Here is a 9607-nt window from a genome sequence, read left to right on the forward strand (position 1 = left end):
AACAGATGTTAGCTCAGGGCCAATCTTCCTCACACACACACACAAAAAGTAAATGGTGCCCAGTTAAATTTGAAGTTGAGAGTCAGGCAGTGTGGGTTCAAAGCCCAGCTCTGACCCCTGCTAGCCATGTGACCTTGGAAAAGTCACTTGGCTTCTCTAAGCCTCCATTTTCTCCCCTCACTTCAAAGGGTCCATGTACAGATTAAAGGACATAACATGTATAAAACGCATAGCACAGCGACAGGCTCAGAGGAAATACTCAATACATGCTAGTGGTGGTGGTGGTGACTTTGCTACTTCATGACCTGACTCCCTTAGGTGTAGCTGATGGATCCAGGGGTGCATGCCTGACCCAAGCTAAGGCAGTCACATCCCCTCTTAGGAATCTGGAATTGGGAAGTGAAAGCCTCAGAGACTGGATGGTGTCAAAATAGCAGCTTTGGATCTTTCTACTCAAAAACCTGTCAGAGGACCAGCAGCATCAACATCACCTGGGAGCTTGTTAAATGATACACAATCTCAGGCTGCATCCCAGACCTACTGAGTAAGGATGCATTTTTAATAGGGTGCACATTACAGCTCGAGACACACTTAGAGGAAAGTCTACTATCTTCTTGGAAGGTACCTGTTGTGACCCTTCCATCTTCATACCTGCATATACAAATGCAGATTTTAAAAAAATACCTTCAACTAATGTCATCTCTTGTTTTAAGCTGGAGCCAGCTCTAGTGAGTTTCTGCTACTTGCAATCCCAAAATCTCAATAGCACTGCAGACCATATTCAAGAAATCTTGCAGGATACTATAACTTGTCCATGAAATCCTATAACGGAGACGAATCTAGAATCAGAGGAGGGGTGAGGTTCTAAAGTCAACCCAACCCATAAAGTGAAAATTGTGTCTGGTCAAAATGATGCCAGAAAATTTATTAGAGATGTGCCACATTAAAAAGTGGTACACCCTCTTGGGGCCGGCCCCATGACCTAGTGGTTAAGTTTGGCTCACTCCACTTCAGTGGCCTGGGTTGGTGGGTTTGGATCCCAAGAGCAGACTTACACCACTCATCAGCCATGCTGTGGCAGTGACCCACGTATAAAGTGGAGGAAGATTGGCACGGATGTTACCTTAGGGCTAATCTTCCCCGGGGAAAAACAAAGTGATACACCATCTTTCAGTCAGTCCAACCTGGCTGACTCTACAATGCAGTGATCCTCCTTCATTTGAGCCCCAGATGAAGTAGTAGCTTCTCTCTCATGACCACGTTGTACGAAAAGTACTTATTTTTAAACCCTAGATGTATGTTCTTGCACAAGAAGATCACGCTATGGAAACTGAGAAAACAAATGTATATCTCCCAGCTCGCATCCACTCTGGGGTACACGCTCATTGAGTGAAATGGTAATCAGAATCACTTGCACAATTTAAAGTTATTTTTCCTTTCTTTTTCTCTCTGTCTCTCTCTAACTCTCTTTCTGTCTCTGTCTCTCTGGCTCTCTCTGGCATGTAGGGTTGACTTTTCACATATTAAAATGGGAGCATGTTATGACTCTAGGTATGTTGGTTATCAAATCTCTTGTATACATAGTATACTCTCCAATTCTAGCATTTTTGGCAGCCACTAGAAAGTGTTAAGGGCCCCACGAGATGTAAAAGGCCAGCAATAACGACCACACGACCACTACTGCAGCACAATGATGCTCATCTCTGAAAGCAACCGCTGTTAGCACCCTCTTCACTTGCCTTCCAACCGGTCGTTCACGGCTCCTCTTCTTCCTCCCAGCAATTGTATCCCCCATCTGGCCATGTCATTGCAACACGGATCACCGTCTGCAGGTTTCACTGTAAACCATGTGTGCCTTCAGTCCCAGCAAATATTAGTTCTACATATTGATCAAAATTAGGTGACACACTTGTGAAATGTTTAGGTTTCTAGCCACTAAAAGTATTAAAGGCTCTACACAATGATAAATCCATGCCTCACTACTATGCAGCTTCTAACACTATCTTTACAAGATATCACGGTCTCCAGTCAACTCCTCTGCTTAAAAATGGTTCTCATGCTACACAGCATGTGTAAACCTTGAAAACGCTATGCTAGGTGAAATAAACCAGACACAAAACAACAAATACTGTATGATTCCACTTGCTTGAAATGACTAGAATAGGCAAATTCATCAAGACAGAAAGTAGACTAGAGGTTACATGGAGCTGGGGAGAGGTGGAGAATGGGCAGTTATTGCTTAACATTCACAGAGTTTCTGTTTGGGGTGATGAAAAAGTTTTGGAAATAAATAGTGCTGATGATTGTACTACATTGTGAATGTAATTAATGCCACTTAATGGCAAATTTTATGCAATATGTATTTTACCACGATAAAAAAAAAATATGGGGAAAAATGGTTCTCAACGGTCCACGTCACCAGGTCTGAATACTTCAGGTCGACGTAAGCTAGCTCACCTTACTGCTTAATTGATCTCCAAAGACCACCACCCATCCATTCAAAACTCCCCCCATTCTCTCCAATGCCTCCCTGCAAGGGTGTGCAAATGCACTATGTATTCAGTCTTATTTCCTTGGTTTTTCATGTGCTCTTCATTTATTTACTAAATAATATATTTGGAAATAATTATTTATAAATTATTAGCTATCTTATTAAATTATTACCAATAATGTGCTAGGCAATGGGAATATCACAGTCTCAGGCATGGGCTCCGACCCTAGAAGTTTGCAGTCTAATCAGGGAGTCAGCCAAGTTCATAAGTAATTGTAATATAATGCAAAGTGATATGATCAGGGAACTGGATGTGGGCAGTGAACCCAGCTGTGGGCAGGGTGGCATCAAGGAAGTCTTCCTGAAGTAAGTGACCTCTGACTTGGGTGTTTGTGTGTGTGTTCAAGATTGCTGTTATCTTGTTAAATTTTTTTTTAAAAAGGGATGTATTTTGTAATCATCATCATCATCAAGCATCAGGCAATATTGGGTGGTGGGCGGCCAAGAGCAGCGTCAACAGTGAGCAGTTTGTCGTATTATCGTTGCCGGGCACCAGCCAATTAATGGGTTCCTGTCCAGGACCCGTAGCCACAGAATCATCCTTACTATAATGAGTCCTTTATCTTGCTGTAATCCAAGCACACCAGACTAAAATAATCATGATTTTCTTAAAATCTGAAGGAAAGGATACCTTGAGACTAGGGAGCAGCATGCACAAGTTGCTGTCTAGGTTTTTTCCCTCTTCTTTAGGAACTATAAGGAGGAGTTCTGGAAATTAAATAATACGTTAAACTTGGGGGACAGAAAAAGGTCAATGTGTATGGTCCATCTGAGCCATCCCTAAGATTACATGTAAATAAAACTAAAAAAATTGTGACTCCTATTATTTGGAGGTCATGTGGTATAGTGGAAAGAACAAAGGCTTTTGGGTCATTTTCTCATATTCTTATTAGTAGAATAATGATAATGAGACCCAACAGTGGTTAAGCTCCTGTCATATAGTTAGGGTCTGCATGTGTTGGCCCATTTAATCCTCACAACGTACACATGAGGTAGCTACTCATTACTCCCATTTTATAGATAAACGAACTAATGCCTTACTAGCTTACATGCCCAAGGTCATTTTTCTTATCCCTCAAGTGAAAATGAGGAAGCTGATTTGTTGTTGTGGATAGGAAATATACATGTCCAGTACTTAACAGAGAAAGTGACCTACACACGCTGGTTCCTCTCCCTGGGATTAATACCATTGGACCACTTTAGAAATGAGCCCTCTCTGCAACCATCCTCTTTGGTTACTTGAGTAACCAATACCCTTTGGCTAGAGGCCCATTTGGAAAAGCCTGACGGAATTCATATCTTTAATAGATTTAAAATTTTGGTTCTAGCTAACACAAGCACCTCAAAAATCAAATGGTGACGTATAGATTTGATGCATAAACAATACTAGACTAGCAATGAAGGTCCAATCTATCCTTCCAAAGCTGTTGGCTTGACATATACTGTAGGACTGGCATGGTCTCAACAGAGCAAGAAGGTTTGGGCTGGAGATCTACCAAGAATCTCAAGGGATATAGGCGTCTTTAGCCCAGTGTCTATGTCGGGGCAGTATCAAAAGTCACCATGCCATAAGGCTAGCAAGGTAATCAGATAAACCCTGGAGGAGAAAGAAAATAGTTCCAAACTCAGAGTGCCTAGATTCTGATCAACAATATATTTTTAACAAGTAGAACAATGGCCCTATCCAGCTCTCTGCCCTCAGTCATCCATTAGTGACACTAATAAAGCAACTGTTATCCCTTCTTTGAAGACAATCTGTGAAAAGGGATATATATGTCAATTTAAATAGATGGATCTATGATTCAACACTTATCAATAGTCATTCTTTGACATTGGCTGTTCTAGGATGAAAAGCAAAGCCAGTCTGGGAAGATCAAATTTGCGTGCACCCTAATCCTCTAGATTCATTCCCAACATAGAAGATAGCAGTAGTGCAGGTGATCCAAAAGAACCTAAACAGAATCTCTATTTGGTCTTATAAATCTGATTTTAAGTAGCATATTTACTGCTACTTATGCTTGGCTTTAGCTAAGAATTAAATGATGTCAAATTTCATGGTTACATACTGCAATTTGTTTTAAACAAATAGGTCTATAACGGTGTTAATAACCGTTATAAATTCTAAAATCCTTGGTCTCTCTGGTTGTACAACATCTTCTCCTGGCATATTCTTCACTTTTACTCTTGTGTTGTAGGGAAAGTTAAATCTAATAAGGAAAATAGCATGTGCTCAGTTCTCTAAGACAGATGTTAGGAGATATCTTTGTCTTTGTCCAAGTCCCTCTTTGTACGGGGGCTACCTACTGATGGGAGCTCTTCCTCACTTCTCTACTCATCCTTTCCTCTAGGGTAGGATTTCCCAAACTCAGCACTATTGACCTTTTGGGACAGATACTTCTTTGTTGTGGGAGGCTGTCTTGTGCACTGTAAGACGTTTAGCAGAATCCTTGGCCTCTAGCCTCTAGATGCCAGTAGCGCCCCCTCCCCACTTGTGACAACTGAAAATATCTCTAGACATTACCACGTGTCCCTTGAGGGGACAACCGTCCCCCAGTAGAGAACCATTGCTCTAAGAGGAGGGGTTGCTAATCTGATTGGTGACGACCTGACCTCCATGATGATCTGACCTCCACTGGGCCACATGTCACTGGTGGGGACATCACTGTATTAAAAAGCTCTTAACTTGACCTCTCTTTTGCTTTCTGAAGCTTCTTAAGTTATGGAGGCTGATAACGTAATGGCTAAGAGACACTGGGTTCAGCCTAAATGGAATCTAATCCAGCTTTGACACTGATTAACTATTTAAACTTATTCTTCCCTTTCTCTAAACCTTAGCGTCTGAATCTGTAAAATGGGAATAATAATAGTACTCGTCTATGGCAGCTATACCTCAACCTGTAGCCAGTATTTTTACCACCCTTCTCTATACTAAAACTCTTTTTTTTTTTTACATTTTATTTTTTTCCTTTTTTCTCCCCAAAGCCCCCCAGTACATAGTTGTATATTCTTCGTTGTGGGTCCTTCTAGTTGTGGCATGTGGGACGCTGCCTCAGTGTGGTTTGATGAGCAGTGCCGTGTCAGTGCCCAGGATTTGAACCAACGAAACACTGGGCCGCCTGCAGCAGAGCTCGTGAACTTAACCACTCGGCCACGGGGCCAGCCCCATCTACTAAAACTCTTAATTTTATTGGGGTGGCAGTGTGTCCAAGTTAGGATTGTCAGATTTAGCAAGTAAAAAATAAGATGTTCAATTAAATTTTAATTTTAGATAAATGGCAGACAACTTTTTTAGTAAAAGTAAATCTCATTTACTAAAAATGTTGTACGCATGCCTGGGCTGCGTATTCTGTGTGATCCTCCAGATCGAGCTCTATGTGTGCCCTGTGCTTTCCCCAGAGGAGGCTAACTTTCATGAAATATAATAAAAGGCTAGAGGCCTCTAGCTTCCAAAGGGGTTCAATCAAGAGGATGCATTAGCAGGAAATTGGAGAGAAGGAGGGAAAGAGAGAGGCTGGAGAATTTATTCCCCCAGGTCCTTCTCTCCAAGCTATGGGGCAGTGGCTGTGTTCCTCCATCAAAAGCCACACCCCGTGCTAGATGGTCCTCTCCTTCAGCTCCTTCTCCATCCACTGATGGAGTTCCACTGACTTCCATCCCCCTGTCCCTCTGGTCTAGAAGTGTAAGAACCTCTCCATGCCCACCCACCATATCTCCTGGACAGTTTCCTTTATTCCTACCCCCAATTCTGGCTTGAGAGTGCCACTGGTTTCCCAGGGGCCTTGGATTGGTACACTGTCACCCATACAATTTCTAACTGATAAACTTTCTCAGAGGGGTATTGGGATTATCAAATGAGATGATGATGTCAAGTTTAGCACAGTGCCTGCCACATAGTAAGGACTCAGGAAATTTATTATTATTTGTGAGGAAATGTGGTAAAATCAGTGAGCTAATTTGGGGCCCCTCTTAGAGCTTCATCCTTTGCTTCTCTTTCGGAGGCATAAAGTTGGATTGTTTATTTGAGGGGTTTTTCCCCCTTAATGTAGGCATTTATTGTTATCAATTTCCCTCTTAGAACTGTTTTTGCTGCATCTCGTAAGTTTTGATATGTTGTATTTTCATTTTCATTTGTCTGAAGATACTTTCTGATTTCCCTTTTGATTTCTTCTTTGACCCATTGGTTGTTCAGGAGAGTGTTTTTTAATTTTCATGTATTGTGAATTTTTCAGTTTTTCTCTTGCTATTGATTTCTAATTTCATATCATTGTGGTCAGAAAAGATGTTTGATATGATTTTGGTCTTCTTAAATTTGTTAAGACTTGTTTTGTGGTCCAACATGTGATCTATCCTGGAGAACTTTCCATGTGTGCTTGAGAAAAGCATGTATTCTGGTGCTGTGGGATGGAATATTCTATATATGTCTGTTAGATCCCATTGGTCTATTGTGTTATTCAGGGTCTGCTGTTTTCTTAATAATTTTCTGTCTGGAAGATCTACCCAATATTGAAAGTGGGGTATTGAAGTCCTCTGCTACTATTGTATTGCTATTTCTCTCTTCAGTTCTTTTAATATTTGCTTTAAATATTCAGGTACTCTAATGTTGGGTGCATTTATATTTACAATTGTTATATTCTCTCGATGCATTAACCCCTTTATCACTATTTAGTGACCTTCTTTGTCTCTCGTGACCAATTTTGACTGCTGGCAGACTGTATCTGTGAGGGGGCTGGATCTGAGTATAGGGGTCTTTCACGACCTCCAGTGGCACAGATAGGAATGCTCCTGCTGGGTCCCTGTGCCAGCAGGCCTGCTCACAGACTGTGGCTGGGACAGGCTGAAGCCCTGTTTCAGAGCCCTTTGAGAATCTACAGTCAATCTGAGTTTGGCGGGGTTAACTCCAGGGGCTCCCAGACTGCAGCCAAGAAGGGCTGGAGCTCGTTCATGGTCCACTTCAGAGTCCACGACTGGTATTGATGTCTGTATGCCTATTACTCGATGTATGGGTCAGCTTTACTCCTCCTGGATCCCTTGGCATAAGGTGCTGGTGACAGAACAAAAGCCAAATGGGGTTTTAGCTAAGTTCTCAGGGTATAGAGCTGTTTCTGGGTCTGTAGCCAAGACCATGATCTGCAAGGCAACCATCTGGGTGTGAGCCCGCCTTCTCAAAACAGCTCTCCTCGCTCTTGGTCTGCACAGGAGTTTCATAGTCTCCTACCTGGATCCCAAACCTCCTACAAAGGTACTTTTGTCTGTGGATGGATGCCAAATTATTGTTATCGAAGGCAGATATAAGTGAGGAACAACCTGTTAGTCCATCTTGCTCAATATCTGGTTTTAATTAGGGGTTGAATATAGGTTTCATGTCAGACACCTACTTGATGGATAGTGGTTGCCTGGTGTGGGGCTCTGTGAATGATTCTTAGGTTGCTCCTGGGCACAGAGAGAGCGCCATGATCAATTAGTGGTGTCTGCTGTGGACATGACAAGGGGAAGTAGGGATACAAGTGCCACACATTTGTCATCCCTGTAATATAAGCCTCAGTCAGTGGTAGTAGTTGTAATTTTCTGCTGGGTCATGCCCTGACATGGCCTTGGCAAGTTATTCAGACGCCTTGGGAGCAATTGGGTAGTTTTTCTGTTTACCTATCTTGCCTGATGTACATGAACTAATTTTGCACTAATTAAAGTAGTATTTCAATTTGAATACCTGATTAATGAACATATTATACACACATATTTGAGCTCTCAAGAGATGTTTAAGCTTTTAAAATATATTCTGATGCCCAGAAAGACAGAAAATCTATTAGGATGAATGCAAGAAATAAATATACTTTAGATTGAAACATGCTAGGGATTCCCTTAATTTTTATTTTTTCATGAAACTTTGGAATTTTATTTCTCTTCATTCCTGAAATATACATTTTGAAAAAAGGGGAAGATCATGTTAATAAAAATTATACATGCCATGACATATAAGAAGCCTCCAAAATTATTTTAGTAGAAACTACAGCAGAATAATTTCTCCCCCAAAATTGGCGCCTACACTAACCATTAACATTTATATACTGTGCCCCTACAGCTTTGCCTCTTTCGCAGAGCTTCGTTCTTTTATTCCTCTAGTTGCTGGGTGGTTGCTATTGTAAAGGCACCATCTGACCCTCTATAATCCCCAGATTGCATTTCAGTGGATGGCAGTTGGACAGAGGCAGATAAATATTTTTTTCAATTTTAGAAACCTCGATCATGCCTACAAGTATTTTTTAAAGTGATGCTAGTTTGTGTTACATGGAAACATTTGCTGAGTAAAGTCAGGAGATGTCTGGCAACCAAAGACAGAGAGCAATCATTAAATCAATCACTTTGTGATGTTTATCAGGGGGAAAAATTGAAGCCAATAGTGTGAAATTTGTTTTGAAGTATTTAGCACATGACATTTTCATTAATTTAAAAATAGAACCCAGGAAATACGTGAAGTACGTAAGGAATGATGTGGGTCACAGGATTAGGGAAACAACCGCATTTCGACTAAAAAAAATTATGGTGGTGGAGTGACCACACATCAGCCTCCAGTTCTAATTCTCCTAATAGTTTAGTGGTGGTTTCTCCTTTCTGGATGGTTAAATTTCTGAACTCCTGGAAGAAAACATGTGTTTTCAAATAGGAAATTCCAAAGTTGGTAAGAACCATATTGCTAAAAATGGCCCAATGAAATGGTTTACTGAGAAATGTAATATGGATCAGTGAACCCAAAAAGTTCTCAAATAGTCATGCACATTGGCTGTGGCTTCAAAACTACAGAAACGATGACTCTGATTCACTTCTGCTCATCTGTGGCTGTTCTCATCTCTAATTGCACAATTTAATCTAGAATAACAAGAGTTCATAAGGTGAACTGACTGTGACTTTCAATTGCAACTTGAAGACCAGCCGTAGTGTGGTTGGCTATTTTGGACTACGATTAGTTATTTTTGGTTCAAGTTGTTTTAAAAGTTGTCATACAACCTCCAACAGCCTCGCTATGTAAGCTGACACTCTAATTGCTCTCCAGGCTCACAC

Source organism: Equus quagga, chromosome 1, assembly GCF_021613505.1.
Source record: "Equus quagga isolate Etosha38 chromosome 1, UCLA_HA_Equagga_1.0, whole genome shotgun sequence".
Lineage (NCBI taxonomy): Eukaryota > Metazoa > Chordata > Mammalia > Perissodactyla > Equidae > Equus > Equus quagga.